Below are 18810 nucleotides of genomic sequence, written 5' to 3'. Positions count from 1 at the left end.
CACATTTTTCAAGAAACATCTCTAGTTACATGTTTATCGATCTAAGTAGAAGAGGTACCAAACCGCCCTTCATGATTGTTGTATAAAGAAATTCGAGTTTGGTATATCCTCAAATATTTAAGTCTACGTGGGTTCAATCGTTACATGTATTGACCCTCGAGTTTTGCAGCATAGGTTTAATCGTATCAACAGTTGTAACGATCAATATATGAAGAAATTTGAGTTTGGTATCCTTTCATATTTAAACCTACATCGATTCAATTGTTACATATGTCGACCCTCGAGGTTTTCAGTTGATGATAAAGCAGAATTACAAAAACACCTCATTCATTTCTGGGTAATGGTCGAACATGGGTGCCTAACTGTAGAGAATGGTGTTCGACTGTAGACCAAAACTAATGATTCAATTATATATAAGATGATTTAATTTCTTCGGGGTCTTCAATCAATGTGAATAGCACGATGAAATCAACGAATTATAGAATAGATATTGCCTATTTTTTAATACAAAAGAGGGAGAGTTCGAGCGAAGGAGCGAACTTATATACTTTTTTTTTAATATCATTTCATTATAGTTGACTGAGATGGAATTTAAACACTTGGAAACAACTGCATGCAAAATATATAATGTCAAAATATTTCATTACACAATGCTTGGCTCCTTATCTCCGTAGTTATAGCATATATCTTTGCCAGGGTTTTTCGGGTTTTGCAAGCACATGCTATATTCAAGAATGATCCATCTGCATGTGGTGCATTTTCCTGTATCCCTTTTGTCGTCAAAGATATTGAACCAGTAGATTTGGTGTTGTCCAGTCCATGTGAAGCTGCAGAAAAACAATGTCGTCCCCACGAGGTTGGGTCTGAACTTGAACAAGTAGCCTTGTCCAAGCGGAAGGACATGGACTCCTAAGTCATCGTTCTTGGATTTGCAGTGAACAGTGACAGGAATGCCGTATTCAATTTGGTTGACGACTACTGTCACACCCCCTTTCGGACTACCTGCTACCTTAGACCGAAAGATGGCGTGAAGCCGACGAACAACGCTTTTCTGTACCTGTATCTGTCGACTCTGCTTAAAACTTTCATGTGATGAACTTGCCAATCTAGTATATAAACTATTGTACATGCCACAAAACACAGCGGATCCTAGGCTAGTCAAACACAGCTAGTCAAACACATACATGAAATGTACCTCAAAATTTACCGATTTCACGAGTAAACCTAAAGACACCTTAATCAAAATATAACCAACAAAATTTACACAACTACAGCTCCTAAAGCTTATACAAACTATGGAGTATCTATAACATACAAGGGTGTGAATACATCACAACACAACAGACTTTATGCCCAACTCAAAACACGTACTGGCAATCGATAATGAAGCTTCCACAGACTAAGGCAGTCTATCAGGCACCGGGAAGTCGATCTCTACCTGGAAAATGGGTAAAACATTTTGGAAAGGGTGAGCTATGAAGCTCAGTGAGTGACTCAGTTTAAAACTATGAATTTAAAGATAAGAGCACGTGAAAACTTTACACATATAAATCTGTTTATACAAGTCGTAAATGTAAATGTGTAATAGTAAGAATAGCTTCCTTAAATACTCAGCATGTTCATCATTGAAATCTAGCAAGGCATATCAAGTATATCGAAGCATTTTAACTAACATGACGAATCTACGTTGTGTAAGGTACACCTAGTACAACAACGTTTACAAGCACTACGATGTAGTGGGGCCCGCCCAGCACACCCATCGTCTTTGTCGTAGTGGGGCCTGCCCAGCACTCACGACAGCATTTAAATACTTTCCAAACATTTAATATCTACGTGCTAGTATAAATTTCTTTAAGAAATCTAGTCTCCAAATGTATACTTGAAAATAGTCATGAAATTCAAATACCTTTCATGGCTTCGTAAATAAACATTTATCGCATTCAATCATAATAACAGTTATGGAAAATATTTCAAAGTTGGTTTTGTCACTCACAGTCTTGGGCTAGATCCTTGGTCTATAAGCTCGGTTTAATTCTTCTCGACCTGCCAACAACCCAACCGAGTATTAAAACCCTAAACATTCTGGTTTCCTAAAGATATACATAACATGTCGCACCAAAGATGACGCTCACGAAAACAAAGCTTAAGAAATAAAATCCTATTTCAACAATTCTCTAAACTTTCCAGATTTCTAACATAAACTTCAAAGGACTATAATTTTCTCAATACTTAACCAAAATGAGTGTTCTTTATATCAAACTCTTCATTTTGAGATGCTCTAAAACTTACCTGAAGACATATAAATCTGATTCCCCGTGCATAAACACATATAACCCTCAAAACAGAACCACTTCCAGAATCGCGCGCACACGACCTCTTTAACTTGTTCCTACAATTTAACCAATTTCTAGTCGTTTTTGGTTTACAATTTCTTCATGAAAGTTGTAGTAAATTGAATAAGCTTTCCAACCATACCAAAAAGAGATTCTAACTCCACCGATACACTCTGAAATACAAGAAAAACCAGAGACCTCCTGATTTCGAGTGAAAACCAACTGCCCTGTTTTCTTCATCAAAAAGCACCAAATGAATATCCGAATTTGCTCCAACGTTCTTCATAAAGTTTGTTTAAAAATGAGTTAACTTTCAGTAAATGTAAATCTCACCTCTTAATTCCTTTTGAAGAGTTCAAACCGAATTAAAAACCAGTGATGTGCAGAATGAACTAAAATTCAGCCATTGATACACTTTGCTTGAGTTCTCCTCCTCTTCTTCAACCTAAAAATTCTAGTAAAATTTATCTTCTTCTTCCAAACTCTCTCTTAGAAGTTCTCTGCAAATTGAAGAAGGAAAAAGAAAGAAAAAAAAAATAAAGGGAACTTGGATGTCTTCAAACTTGGCGGTGAAGGGAAGAGAAGAAGAAGAAGAAAAGAGAAAATGAAATTTTCTTCTCCTTTTCTTCTTTTTGTCCTTTCTTTTCTTTCTTTTCTTTAATTAATTTAATAAAACTATTTAATATATAAATATATATATTTATATTTACACTTAATTTCCATTTTCTTTTTCTTTTTTCTTTTCACATTTAAAGAAATTAAACCAAGAAAATATCGGGTTTACAACTTACCTTCCCTTTAGAAAATTTCGTCCTCGAAATTTAGAATGTCCTTAACTGAAAAGTATCGGATAGCTCTTCTTCATCTGATATTCTGGTTCCCAAGTTGTCTCCTCCGCTCCATGATGTCTCCACAAAACTTTTATGAGTGGAATCGTTTTGTTTCTCAAAATTTGTTCCTTTCTGTCGAGAATCTGAACTGGTTCTTCAACATAACTCAAATCTTCTTTTAATTCAACTGGTTGATCTTGCAACACATGCGATGGATCTGATATATATTTTCTTAACATGGATACATGGAAAACATCATGTATTCGTGCAAGTTCTATTGGCAACTCAAGTCTATACGCTGCTGGTCCCACTCGTTCCGTTATCTGATATGGCCCAATATATCTAGGACTTAACTTACCTTTTCTTCCGAAACGAATAACACCTCGCCATGGAGATAATTTCAAGAAAACTTGATCTCCAACTTGGAATTCTAGGTTTCTTCGTCGCTTATCCGCATAACTTTTCTGTCGATCTTGGGCTTTCCTCAGATTTTCTCTGATCAACTTAATATTGTTTGTCGTAATCTGAACCAACTCAGGACCTACTAACTTCCGCTCTCCCACTTCATTCCAGCACACAGGAGTTCCGCATGGTCTCCCGTATAAGGCTTCATATGGTGCCATACCGATACTAGACTGATAGTTATTATTATAAGCAAACTCCATAAGTGGCAAGTGGGTATCCCAACTTCCTTTAAGTTGTAGGACACATGCTCTCAACATGTCCTCTAAAGTTTGGATGGTCCTCTCGGACTGACCATCTGTTTGGGGATGAAATGATGTACTAAACTTTAGCCCTGTTCCCATTGCTTTCTGTAAACTAGGCCAAAATTTAGAAGTAAACCTCGGATCCCTATCTGAAACTATGGACACTGGTACTCCATACTGACTCTAATCTTATCAACATATAATCTCGCTAGCTGGTCTAACGTAGATGTCATTTTAATCGGTATAAATCGTGTCGTCTTGGTGAGTCTGTCTACTATTACCCATATACCATCATGTCCACTGGATGTACGAGGTAATCCAAATAGAAAATCCATAGTAATATGCTCCCATTTCCACTCTGGCACTGGCAAAGGATTAAGAAATCCTCCTGACCTCTGTCTTACTGGTTTAACCTGTTGACAAATCAAACATCTATCAACATATTCAGCTATCTCTTGCTTCATTCCAGACCACCAATAAGTCTTCTTTAAAGTTCTGTACATCTTGGTGCTACCTGGATGCATAGCGTAAGCTGAACTGTGAGCTTCTTCTAGAATAGCATTCTTAAGCTCACTGATATTCGGAACACATAATCTTCCTTGTTTAACAATGGCTCCATCTGTTCTCAGCTCAAACTCCACCTCTAAGCCTTTCTTGGATTTCTCAAACTTCTTCTGTAAATTACTGTCTTCTAACTGTCTTCTTACAATCTCAGTTACTAGAGAAGACCGAACCTGAAATTGAGCTAAGAGACTTCCTGAATCCTCTGTAGTTACTACTGCCTTGGAGCTCTTAACTCATTCAACAAAGCTACTCGAATACCACACAAGGCACTCTTCGGAAGTCTTGACTTCCTACTTAATGCATCTGTTACTACGTTGGCCTTACCTGGATGATACTCTATAGTACAATCATAATCTTTAATCAGTTCTAGCCATCGCCTTTGTCTCAGATTTAGCTCTTTTTGATCAAAAATATACTTCAGACTTTTATGATCTGTGAAAATATGGCATTTTTCCCCGAACAAATAGTGTCTCCAGATTTTTAGTGCTAAAACAACTGCTGCTAGCTCAAGATCATGGGTAGGGTAATTACACTCATGCTCCTTAAACTGCCTTGAAGCATAAGCTATTACATTCCCATCTTGCATAAGCACACAACCTAATCCTAGCCTTGAAGCATCACAATAAATCACATAGTCCTTCCCTGTTACAGGAAGTGCCAAAATAGGTGCTGTAACTAGTCTTTTCTTCAATTCCTGAAAACTTTGCTCGCATTTATCTGACCACTCAAACTTAACATTCTTCCTTGTCAAAGCGGTCAAAGGCAATGCCAATCGAGAGAAATCCTCAATAAAACGCCTATAGTATCCTGCCAAACCCAGGAAACTACGTACTTCTGTCGCACTAATTGGTCTTTCCCAATTGACAACCGCTTCTACTTTTTGTGGATCGACACTAACTCCTTTTGCTGAAACTACATGCCCCAAAAATACTACTTGTTCCAACCAGAACTCACATTTGCTGAACTTAGCGTATAACTGTTTTTCACGTAGAGTCTGTAGAACAATCCTCAGATGTTCCTCATGAGATTCTCTGTCAACTGAGTAAACTAATATATCATCAATGAACATAATCACAAACTTATCTAAATACCGATGAAGATCCTGTTCATGAGATCCATGAAAACCGCTGGCGCATTCGTTAAACCGAATGGCATAACTCGAAACTCATAATGCCCATTCCTCGTTCTAAATGCTGTCTTAGCAATATCTGATTCTCTAACCTTCAACTGGTGGTATCCTGACCTTAAGTCAATCTTAGAGAACAACGCTGCTCCCCTTAGTTGATCAAATAAGTCATCGATGCGTGGTAAAGGATACTTGTTACGTATTGTAACCTTGTTTAACTATCTATAGTCAATACATAATCTGAGGGTACCATCTTTCTTTTTCACAAAAAGCACTGGTGCTCCCCACGGCGAAACACTAGGCCTGATGTATCCCTTGTCAACTAGTTCTTGTAACTGCATCTTCAATTCTTTTAGCTCGCTTGGAGCCATTCTATACGGGGCCTGTGAAATAGGTGCTGTTTCTGGTAATAATTCAATGGTGAACTCAATCTTTCTATCAGGTGGCAAACCTGACAGATCATCTGGAAATACATCAAGATACTCTTTCACCACAGGAACATCTTCTGGCTTTAGTTTTTCTCTCTGCACTACTACGATGTGTGCAAGAAACGCTGTGCAACCCTTCCTCAGTAATTTCTCAGCTTTCAAAACTGAGATTAAACTTCTAGAAACGGCCTTCCTCATACCTCTAAAAACCACTTCAGCAAAGCCTGGTTTTCTGAAAACCACTTCCTTCCTATGGCAATCCATAGATGCATAATGAGCAAATAAGAAATCCATTCCCAAAATTACATCTAACCTCTGCAACTCTAGTGGTAACAAGTCTACTAGCAAACTGATACCTTCTACTAAAACTTCACAATTACGTAACACCTCATTAACAAGTAAAACGTCACCAACTGGAGTGTATATAGCTAACCCCTCAGATAAAGGCTCTAGCATCCTATCCAACTTAGTCAGAAATATACTAGAAACAAAGGAATGCGTAGCACCTGGATCAAATAAAACATCTGCAGGTACATTACAAATAAGAATCGTACCAGTAATAACGTCTGGTGTGTCCTCTGCTTCTTGTTGAGTCATAGCATAGACTTTTCCCTGTTGCCTCGGTCTTCCAACAACTCCCTTTTGCCTTGCACCACTGGTGCCCTCTGTTGGAACCACTGAAACTCTCGATTGCTCAACTGTCTGGGACCCAACTCCCTAATCTCTCTGAACTGTCATGTTCAACAGCGGACAATCTTTCTTGAAATGTCCTGGCTGTCCGCACTGGTAACATACACCGGCACCTACCAAACACTGACCCCGATGGTTCCTGCCACAACTCGTGCATGGTATTCGCCTGACGGTACTAGCAATGGACTCCTGACCTGGTTGCGATCTTACTGTTGATCTAATGGGTTGACTAGGTATTCTCTGGCTCTGTCTCTGAAAAACACTACCATAACTCACGTTCCTCGATGCTTGGCCTCCAGAGCGATTCTTAAAATCTTGACGGCTTGAAATATTTATCCTAGGCGTGAACCTCCGCTGCTCACGGCCTCTAAATCCACTAGCTGTTGAAGTCCCACGACTAAGCTCCACTGCCGATTTCTCTTCTGTTATACTCTGCTCCACACGAAGGGCAGTCTCCACTAACTGAGAGAAATTCGTCCACTTAGCAATGGCTGTAACTGGGGTACGTATTTCAAAACGCAACCCTCTTTCAAACCTTCGGCACCTGTCACTCTCAGAAGCTATAATAACGTCAGCATACCGTGAAAGCTCAGTATACTTCCTCTCATACTCAGCCACTGAAAGTGATCCTTGTTTCAACCCCAGAAATTCATCCCTCTTGGCTTCGCAGTATGTGCTGGGATAATACTTATTGTAACGCCCCGAAGCTCGAGGTAAAAATTTTCGCATTTTAAGTGAATTTTAATAATATAATATTAATTATATTATTAGTATTGGGTATTATTGTCATTTCAATTTTAATGTTAATATTTTTCCTTTTACTATTTACTTAATATAAATATTAATATTATTATTTAATATTATTATAACTAATTTGTGTTAATGATTTATTTTAAATTGTTATTATTATTATCAGTTTTATTTAATATATATTATTATTTATTTTAAATTATTTAATATTAATATTTTAATATTAATTATATCTATTTTGTTTTAATATATATATATATATATATTTAAAAAAAAAAAAGAAAAGAAACCCTAGCCTAACCCGTGCGCGCCGCCCACCCCCCCCCCCCCCCCCCCCGATTTTTCTTCTTCTTCTTCTTCTTCCTCTCCCTTCCTCGCCCGACGCCGCGCCTCACCATTTTCTCTTCCGTCTCCGTTTTTCTCTTTCTCTTTCGTCTCCGTTTTTCTCTTCCTCTCCGTCTCCGTTTTTCTCTTCCGCCTTCGTCTCCCCCTCTGTCCACGAACGTCGAAGCGGTTCCGCCGCGGCCTCCATCCATTTCCGATTCGCTTCCATCCCCCGGCAGCCGATATCTCTCCCTCTTCCTCCGTTTCTGTCACCGTCGACGGCTCCACTTCAATCGGTGTTCCCGACGCAGCACTGAACGCCGAGGAGAGCCACCCACGTCCGCCGTCGACGTCTCTCACTCGAGCGTTGTCGGGCGGAGCAAAAAACCAGACTCGAGCCACGGATCCGATTCGAGCAAGCCGCGGGCTGGAGCCGAGTGAGCCGAGCCGCGAGCCGCACTGAGCCGAGCTGTGAGCCGAGTGAGCCGAGCCGAGCGAGCCGAGTGAGCCGAGCCGAGAGCCGCACTGAGCCGAGCCGCGAGCCGAGCCACAAGCCGAGCCGAGCCGAGCCGAGGCCAAGCCGAGCCGAGCCGAGGTGGAGCCGAGCCGAGCCGAGCCGAACGCCTTCAAGCCGAGCCGAGCTCCTTGTTTCACCAAGCCACCTAAGCCTTCCTTCCTCCGCTCCGGGTCACGGTGAGTCTTCGGTAAGGATTGTTTTCGATGGATTTCCTAATGTTGCTACATCCGATTAGAGTTTGAATATTTGAATAAGATATGGCCCTACTTTTCTCCTTTGAAGGTAGTACAGAGTTGACGCTTGAGTTCTCGGGTCTCGCGGTAGGCTTGTTTGGAGGTAGTTTTCCTTTCCTTGGGTAAGTCAACGGATGACCTTTTAAAAACAACTGCTACTAAAGTCATCAACTAAAACTTTCGTGTTTCGTTTAGGTGGATCTGTTGAGCGTGGATTCGATCGAGGGGCATAACCGAGTATCAGGTAAGGGTTTTCCTACTACTGGACCCCGAATCCAGACTGAAAACGTAGTAATCCACAGGGGATTACACGTTAGTGACTGTACTGAATAACTGTATGCGTGTTGACTGTTAAGTACTGATATTATATTTTGTCTGATGTAAAGATACTGTGACTGCTAATTGTGGATTGAGGTTTTATGTTGATGGACCTTGAAGTTACGGTTCAGTATGTAGTAAAACATTGATCTGGAGGTTGTTCATGGAGTTTGGACGGGGAAGAACAGTGAGTCCGGTTTTTGGTTGGTTAGGTGATTTGGGTCTAGGGTTTTCCCTAATGGTGTGCGAATTGGTGATGCGTATAGCAACTGAGGGCGTAATTGTTTAAACCTATACTATCTGACTGACAAAGCCTATGGCGGAACTGTAATATGAATGCCGTTGGGGTATGACTGATGTAGACGGTTTAGTATGGACTGAGGGGTAACGGTTAGCTTCATCTATGGGGTAGTGTGCCTTACGGATATGTGCATCCTTCGGGAGCACTAGACTGATATGTGCATCCTTCGGGAGCACTAGACTGATATGTGCATCCTTCGGGAGCACTAGACTGATGTGTGCATCCTTCGGGAGCACTAGACTGATATGTGCATCCCTCGGGAGCACTAGACTGATATGTGCGTTCTACGGAACCACTAGACTGTTATGTAGGGTACCCCCGAATAGGAAGTTAACTGTTGTTCCCTAACGGGCCCAGTAGTGGGTCCCTTACTAGGTATGTTTATACTCACCCTTTCTCTTCTTTAACTTTTCAGGTAGGGGCACAGCGAGGGGCAGACCGACGAGAGGCAGGAAGGATGCGTGAAGGCCATATGGACGCGTCTGGTTTTCTTATCGCTTCCGCTATGTATTTTGTCAGAATATTTTGACTTGTGATTCTGAACTGGTGACTTGATATTTTTATTTTGTGACTTTTTGCTCGATTTAAAATAGGGCCCGAAACTGTCTTTTGTAAGGTTTCTAATGTTTTAATGAATCGTAACTGGTCCGTTTTCAATTTTATGTTGAATGGTCGAGTTTTGGTATTTGGTAGTGACCTCAGCTTAGTCCGGAAAGTTGGGTCGTTACAGTTGGTATCAGAGCCTAGGTTTTAGGTTCTGTAGACTGGCTTATAATGTGAGTCTGTGTTTTGTGTCCTTATGGCTGAAACGATCCTTGCCACTCGTCAGGTACGCTCCTATGAAAGTATATATATAACTCTACATGCATTACCTTACCTAAGTTAAGCTGCAAATTCAATTACCATTTATGACTAAAGGGATCGTTGGTGGTTGTTAGGGAAATGCCGCCAAGGAGAGGTGCACGTAGGGGTGGCCGAGGAGGCCGAGGAAGGGGAGTAGGACGCGTTCAGCCTGAGGTGCAGCCTGTAGCCCAAGCCCCTGACCCGGCTGCGCCAGTTACTCATGCGGACCTAGCCGCCATGGAGCAGAGGTTTAGAGATTTGATTATGCAGATGCGGGAGCAGCAGAAGCCTGCCTCGCCAACTCCGGCGCCAGCTCCAGCGCCAGCTCCAGCACCAGCTCCTGCTCCAGCTCCGGCTCCAGTACCAGTTGCGCCCCAGTTTGTGCCGGATCAGTTGTCAGCAGAGGCTAAACACCTGAGAGATTTCAGGAAGTATAATCCCACGACGTTCGATGGGTCTTTGGAGGACCCCACCAGGGCTCAGATGTGGTTATCGTCCTTGGAGACCATATTCCGTTACATGAAATGCCCTGAGGATCAGAAGGTTCAAGGTGCTGTTTTTATGTTGACTGACAGAGGTACTGCATGGTGGGAGACTACAGAGAGGATGCTAGGTGGTGATGTGAGTCAGATCACGTGGCAGCAGTTCAAGGAGAGTTTCTATGCGAAATTCTTCTCTGCCAGTTTGAGAGACGCCAAGCGGCAGGAGTTCCTGAACTTAGAGCAGGGTGACATGACAGTGGAGCAGTATGATGCGGAGTTTGACATGTTATCCCGCTTCGCTCCCGAGATGATAGCGACCGAGGCGGCCAGAGCTGATAAGTTTGTTAGAGGCCTCCGACTGGACATACAGGGTTTGGTTCGAGCTTTCCGACCCGCTACTCATGCCGATGCACTGCGCCTGGCAGTGGATCTCAGTTTACAGGAGAGGGCTAACTCGTCTAAGACCGCTGGTAGAGGTTCGACATCGGGACAGAAGAGGAAGGCTGAGCAGCAGCCTGTTCCAGTGCCACAGCGGAATTTCAGATCAGGTGGTGAGTTTCGCCGCTTCCAGCAGAAACCTTTTGAGGCAGGGGAGGCTGCCAGAGGGAAGCCGTTGTGTACCACTTGTGGGAAGCACCATCTGGGCCGTTGCTTATTTGGGACCAGGACTTGCTTTAAATGCAGGCAAGAGGGTCATACAGCTGATAGATGCCCGTTGAGACTCACGGGGAACGCGCAGAATCAGGGAGCAGGTGCTCCACAGCAGGGTAGAGTCTTTGCTACCAACAAGACTGAGGCTGAGAAGGCAGGCACGGTAGTGACAGGTACGCTCCCAGTGTTGGGGCATTACGCCTTAGTTTTGTTTGATTCGGGTTCGTCACATTCTTTTATCTCCTCCGCATTTGTGTTGCATGCCCGCTTAGAGGTAGAGCCCTTACACCATGTTCTATCAGTATCTACTCCTTCCGGGGAATGTATGTTGTCGAAGGAAAAAGTGAAAGCATGCCAGATTGAGATAGCAGGCCATGTGATTGAAGTAACGCTGATAGTCCTGGATATGCTGGACTTTGATGTAATCCTGGGTATGGATTGGTTGGCCGCTAACCACGCCAGCATAGATTGTTCACGTAAGGAGGTAACGTTTAACCCTCCCTCGATGGCCAGTTTTAAATTTAAGGGAGGAGGGTCAAAGTCGTTGCCTCAGGTAATCTCAGCCATCAGGGCCAGTAAACTGCTCAGTCAGGGTACTTGGGGTATCTTAGCGAGCGTGGTGGATACTAGAGAGGCCGATGTATCCCTGTCATCAGAACCAGTAGTGAGGGACTATCCGGATGTCTTTCCTGAGGAACTTCCAGGGTTACCTCCGCACAGAGAGGTTGAGTTTGCCATAGAGTTGGAGCCGGGCACGGTTCCTATATCCAGAGCCCCTTACAGAATGGCCCCCGCAGAACTGAAAGAACTGAAGGTACAGTTACAGGAATTGCTTGATAAGGGATTCATTCGACCGAGCGTGTCACCTTGGGGTGCGCCAGTTTTATTTGTTAAGAAGAAGGATGGATCGATGCGTCTATGCATTGACTATAGGGAGTTGAACAAGGTAACCGTAAAGAACAGATATCCCTTGCCCAGGATTGACGATCTATTCGACCAGTTACAGAGAGCCACAATGTTCTCTAAGATTGATCTTCGGGCGGGATACCATCAGCTGAGAATTAAGGATGAGGATGTACCGAAGACAGCATTTCGTTCCAGATATGGACACTACGAGTTTATTGTGATGTCTTTTGGTTTGACGAATGCTCCGGCAGTATTTATGGACTTGATGAACAGAGTGTTTAGGGAGTTCCTAGATACTTTTGTGATCGTGTTTATCGACGATATCTTGATATACTCCAAGACGGAGGCCGAACATGAGGAGCATTTACGTATGGTTTTGCAAACACTTCGGGATAATAAGTTGTACGCAAAGTTCTCGAAGTGCGAGTTTTGGCTGAAGCAGGTGTCCTTTCTGGGTCACGTGGTTTCTAAGGCTGGGGTCTCTGTGGATCCAGCTAAGATAGAGGCAGTCACCGGTTGGACCCGACCTTCCACAGTCAGTGAGGTTCGTAGCTTTCTGGGTTTAGCGGGCTATTATCGACGGTTTGTGGAGAACTTTTCTCGTATAGCTACTCCTTTTACTCAGTTGACCAGAAAGGGAACTCCTTTTGTTTGGAGCAAGGCATGTGAGGACAGTTTCCAGAACCTTAAACAGAAGCTAGTTACCGCACCGGTTCTTACTGTACCTGATGGTTCTGGCAGTTTTGTGATTTATAGTGATGCTTCCAAGAAAGGTTTGGGTTGTGTTTTGATGCAGCAGGGTAAGGTGGTCGCTTATGCGTCTCGTCAGTTGAAGAGTCATGAGCAGAACTACCCTACACATGATCTAGAGTTGGCAGCAGTGGTTTTTTCTTTGAAAATATGGAGGCATTACTTATATGGTGAAAAGATACAGATATTCACGGATCATAAGAGTTTGAAATACTTCTTTACTCAGAAAGAATTGAATATGAGACAGCGAAGGTGGCTTGAGTTAGTGAAGGATTACGATTGTGAGATACTGTATCATCCAGGTAAGGCAAATGTGGTAGCTGATGCTCTTAGTAGAAAGGTATCACATTCGGCAGCACTTATTACCCGACAGGCTCCATTGCATCGGGATCTCGAGCGGGCTGAGATTGCAGTGTCAGTGGGGGCAGTTACTATGCAGTTAGCCCAGTTGACGGTACAGCCGACTTTGAGGCAAAGGATCATTGATGCTCAGAGTAACGATCCTTATCTGGTTGAGAAACGTGGCCTAGCAGAGGCAGGGCAAGCGGTTGAGTTCTCATTATCCTCTGATGGTGGACTTTTGTTCGAGAGACGCCTCTGTGTGCCGTCGGATAGTGCGGTTAAGACAGAATTATTATCTGAGGCTCACAGTTCCCCATTTTCCATGCACCCAGGTAGTACGAAGATGTATCAGGACCTGAAGCGGGTTTATTGGTGGCGTAACATGAAGAGGGAAGTAGCAGAATTTGTTAGTAAATGCTTGGTGTGTCAGCAGGTTAAGGCACCAAGGCAGAAACCAGCGGGTTTATTGCAACCCTTGAGCATACCGGAATGGAAGTGGGAAAACGTGTCCATGGATTTCATTACAGGGCTACCGAGAACTCTGAGGGGTTTTACAGTGATTTGGGTTGTGGTGGACAGACTTACTAAATCAGCGCACTTCGTTCCGGGTAAATCCACCTATACTGCTAGTAAGTGGGCACAGTTGTACATGTCTGAGATAGTGAGATTACACGGAGTGCCAGTGTCGATTGTTTCTGATAGAGATGCCCGTTTCACTTCAAAATTCTGGAAGGGTTTGCAGACTGCTATGGGCACGAGGTTAGACTTTAGCACAGCTTTCCATCCACAGACTGACGGTCAGACTGAGCGTCTGAACCAAGTCTTAGAGGATATGTTGCGAGCGTGTGCATTGGAATTTCCAGGTAGCTGGGACTCCCACTTACATTTGATGGAATTTGCTTATAATAACAGTTATCAGGCTACTATTGGCATGGCACCGTTTGAGGCCCTGTACGGCAAATGTTGTAGATTCCCGGTTTGCTGGGGTGAGGTAGGTGAGCAGAGATTGATGGGCCCTGAGTTAGTTCAGTCTACTAACGAAGCGATTCAGAAGATTAGATCACGCATGCATACCGCTCAGAGTAGACAGAAGAGTTATGCAGATGTGAGGCGGAAGGACCTTGAGTTTGAGGTAGGGGATAAGGTGTTCTTAAAAGTAGCACCTATGAGAGGTGTTTTACGTTTTGAAAGGAGGGGAAAGCTGAGTCCCCGTTTTGTTGGGCCATTTGAGATTCTAGAGCGGATTGGCCCTGTAGCTTATCGCTTGGCGTTGCCACCATCACTCTCGACAGTTCATGATGTGTTTCATGTTTCTATGTTGAGGAAGTACGTGCCAGATCCATCCCATGTAGTGGATTACGAGCCACTAGAGATTGATGAAAACTTGAGCTATATTGAACAACCTGTTGAGGTGCTTGCTAGAGAGGTGAAGACGTTGAGGAATAAAGAAATTCCCTGGTTAAAGTCTTATGGCGGAATCACCGGGTAGAAGAGGCTACATGGGAGCGAGAAGATGACATGAGATCCCGTTATCCCGAGCTGTTCGAGGAATAAAACTTTCGAGGACGAAAGTTCCCTAAGGAGGGAAGAATGTAACGCCCCGAAGCTCGAGGTAAAAATTTTCGCATTTTAAGTGAATTTTAATAATATAATATTAATTATATTATTAGTATTGGGTATTATTGTCATTTCAATTTTAATGTTAATATTTTTCCTTTTACTATTTACTTAATATAAATATTAATATTATTATTTAATATTATTATAACTAATTTGTGTTAATGATTTATTTTAAATTGTTATTATTATTATCAGTTTTATTTAATATATATTATTATTTATTTTAAATTATTTAATATTAATATTTTAATATTAATTATATCTATTTTGTTTTAATATATATATATATATATATATATATATTTAAAAAAAAAAAGAAAGAAACCCTAGCCTAACCCGCGCGCGCCGCCCACCCCCCCCCCCCCCGATTTTTCTTCTTCTTCTTCTTCTTCCTCTCCCTTCCTCGCCCGACGCCGCGCCTCACCATTTTCTCTTCCGTCTCCGTTTTTCTCTTTCTCTTCCGTCTCCGTTTTTCTCTTCCTCTCCGTCTCCGTTTTTCTCTTCCGCCTTCGTCTCCCCCTCTGTCCACGAACGTCGAAGCGGTTCCGCCGCGGCCTCCATCCATTTCCGATTCGCTTCCATCCCCCGGCAGCCGATATCTCTCCCTCTTCCTCCGTTTCTGTCACCGTCGACGGCTCCACTTCAATCGGTGTTCCCGACGCAGCACTGAACGCCGAGGAGAGCCACCCACGTCCGCCGTCGACGTCTCTCACTCGAGCGTTGTCGGGCGGAGCAAAAAACCAGACCCGAGCCACGGATCCGATTCGAGCAAGCCGCGGGCTGGAGCCGAGTGAGCCGAGCGAGCCGAGCGAGCCGAGTGAGCCGAGCCGCGAGCCGCACTGAGCCGAGCCGTGAGCCGAGTGAGCCGAGCCGAGCGAGCCGAGTGAGCCGAGCCGAGAGCCGCACTGAGCCGAGCCGCGAGCCGAGCCACAAGTCGAGTCGAGCCGAGGCCAAGCCGAGCCGAGCCGAGGTGGAGCCGAGCCGAGCCGAGCCGAACGCCTTCAAGCCGAGCCGAGCTCCTTGTTTCACCAAGCCACCTAAGCCTTCCTTCCTCCGCTCCGGGTCACGGTGAGTCTTCGGTAAGGATTGTTTTCGATGGATTTCCTAATGTTGCTACATCCGATTAGAGTTTGAATATTTGAATAAGATATGGCCCTACTTTTCTCCTTTGAAGGTAGTACAGAGTTGACGCTTGAGTTCTCGGGTCTCGCGGTAGGCTTGTTTGGAGGTAGTTTTCCTTTCCTTGGGTAAGTCAACGGATGACCTTTTAAAAACAACTGCTACTAAAGTCATCAACTAAAACTTTCGTGTTTCGTTTAGGTGGATCTGTTGAGCGTGGATTCGATCGAGGGGCATAACCGAGTATCAGGTAAGGGTTTTCCTACTACTGGACCCCGAATCCAGACTGAAAACGTAGTAATCCACAGGGGATTACACGTTAGTGACTGTACTGAATAACTGTATGCGTGTTGACTGTTAAGTACTGATATTATATTTTGTCTGATGTAAAGATACTGTGACTGCTAATTGTGGATTGAGGTTTTATGTTGATGGACCTTGAAGTTACGGTTCAGTATGTAGTAAAACATTGATCTGGAGGTTGTTCATGGAGTTTGGACGGGGAAGAACAGTGAGTCCGGTTTTTGGTTGGTTAGGTGATTTGGGTCTAGGGTTTTCCCTAATGGTGTGCGAATTGGTGATGCGTATAGCAACTGAGGGCGTAATTGTTTAAACCTATACTATCTGACTGACAAAGCCTATGGCGGAACTGTAATATGAATGCCGTTGGGGTATGACTGATGTAGACGGTTTAGTATGGACTGAGGGGTAACGGTTAGCTTCATCTATGGGGTAGTGTGCCTTACGGATATGTGCATCCTTCGGGAGCACTAGACTGATATGTGCATCCTTCGGGAGCACTAGACTGATATGTGCATCCTTCGGGAGCACTAGACTGATATGTGCATCCTTCGGGAGCACTAGACTGATGTGTGCATCCTTCGGGAGCACTAGACTGATATGTGCATCCCTCGGGAGCACTAGACTGATATGTGCGTTCTACGGAACCACTAGACTGTTATGTAGGGTACCCCCGAATAGGAAGTTAACTGTTGTTCCCTAACGGGCCCAGTAGTGGGTCCCTTACTAGGTATGTTTATACTCACCCTTTCTCTTCTTTAACTTTTCAGGTAGGGGCACAGCGAGGGGCAGACCGACGAGAGGCAGGAAGGATGCGTGAAGGCCATATGGACGCGTCTGGTTTTCTTATCGCTTCCGCTATGTATTTTGTCAGAATATTTTGACTTGTGATTCTGAACTGGTGACTTGATATTTTTATTTTGTGACTTTTTGCTCGATTTAAAATAGGGCCCGAAACTGTCTTTTGTAAGGTTTCTAATGTTTTAATGAATCGTAACTGGTCCGTTTTCAATTTTATGTTGAATGGTCGAGTTTTGGTATTTGGTAGTGACCTCAGCTTAGTCCGGAAAGTTGGGTCGTTACACTTATCTTCGAATATGCCTCTAAAAGTCTGCCAGTCTAAAGCACGTGCATCACTGCGTCTTGCTAATATAGATTTCCACCATCCTTCAGCCTCTTTTTGCAACAAAAATGTGGCCAATCTAACCTTTCGCTCCTCAGGACAATTCATCACATCAAAACACTTTTCAAGCATATTCAACCAGTTCTCTGCATCAGCTGGATCTGTGGAACCTTCAAACACTGTAGCCCCTAACTTCTTCAGCCGTTCAATTCCGTATGCCTTTTCTGGATCACTAGGCTCTGCTCTATCTGGCCTTCCTATTTCCTGTGTTGTTCTCGCAAACTGCTCGTTTCCTGCACCACCTCGAACTCCTAAGGTACTAGATTCCCCTACAGATGGACCTTGGGTAGGACCTTGCATCCCGTCCTGATTCTGCCGGCGTCGTCTACCAGTACGTTGTGGCATGACTCCTATAATATGTCAACACATTAGACATACTATAAATACTTAACTCAAATGCATGATACTAAATGTCTACTCACGTATTAATAATAATTGGAATCACTTCTACCCTTACCTAGACCATACTCCACTAGTTCCCTTTAAGCTAACTTGACTTTCAATTATTTACTTTCCAGTTTCTTCTTAGAGCTAACCGCTCTACCTTAATTCCCATGGAGCAAACTGCTCTGATACCAAGTTGTCACACCCCCTCCCAGACTATCTGCTACCTTAGACCGAAAGATGGCGTGAAGCCGACGAACAACGCTTTTCTGTGCCTGTATCTGTCGACTCTGCTTAAAACTTTCATGTGATGAACTTGCCAATCTAGTATATAAACTATTGTACATGCCACAAAACACAGCGGATCCTAGGCTAGTCAAACACAGCTAGTCAAACACATACATGAAATGTACCTCAAAATTTACCGATTTCACGAGTAAACCTAAAGACACCTTAGTCAAAATATAACCAACAAAATTTACACAACTACAGCTCCTAAAGCTTATACAAACAGTGGAGTATCTATAACATACAAGGGTGTGAATACATCACAACACAACAGACTTTATGCCCAACTCAAAACACGTACTGGCAATCGATAATGAAGCTTCCACAGACTAAGGCAGTCTATCAGGCACCGGGAAGTCGATCTCTACCTGGAAAATGGGTAAAACATTTTGGAAAGGGTGAGCTATGAAGCTCAGTGAGTGACTCAGTTTAAAACTATGAATTTAAAGATAAAAGCACGTGAAAACTTTACACATATAAATCTGTTTATACAAGTCGTAAATGTAAATGTGTAATAGTAAGAATAGCTTCCTTAAATACTCAGCATGTTCATCATTGAAATCTAGCAAGGCATATCAAGTATATCGAAGCATTTTAACTAACATGACGAATCTACGTTGTGTAGGGTACACCTAGTACAACAACGTTTACAAGCACTACGATGTAGTGGGGCCCGCCCAGCACTCCCATCGTCTTTGTCGTAGTGGGGCCCGCCCAGCACTCACGACAACATCGTTGTTACGGAGTACACTCAACGTCAACAACGAAATCTAACCAGTGTGCACACAGTAATCTCTAGCCTCAGGCTCAAGATCTCAGTC

General features: G+C 43.3%; 1 protein-coding gene across 1 annotated transcript in view; it reads right to left on the bottom strand.

The window, feature by feature from the left end:
* The window catches only part of LOC103500097 (CDT1-like protein b), a 39975-nt gene that overhangs the window by 19926 nt on the left and 1239 nt on the right, over positions 1-18810 (bottom strand). The gene's annotated exons all lie outside the window — the stretch shown is intronic.

This window comes from Cucumis melo, chromosome 1 (genome assembly GCF_025177605.1).
Source record: "Cucumis melo cultivar AY chromosome 1, USDA_Cmelo_AY_1.0, whole genome shotgun sequence".
In the NCBI taxonomy this organism is placed as follows: domain Eukaryota; kingdom Viridiplantae; phylum Streptophyta; class Magnoliopsida; order Cucurbitales; family Cucurbitaceae; genus Cucumis; species Cucumis melo.
The sequence above is the reverse complement of the archived record's forward strand: the minus strand, read 5'-3'. Positions and strand labels throughout refer to the sequence as shown.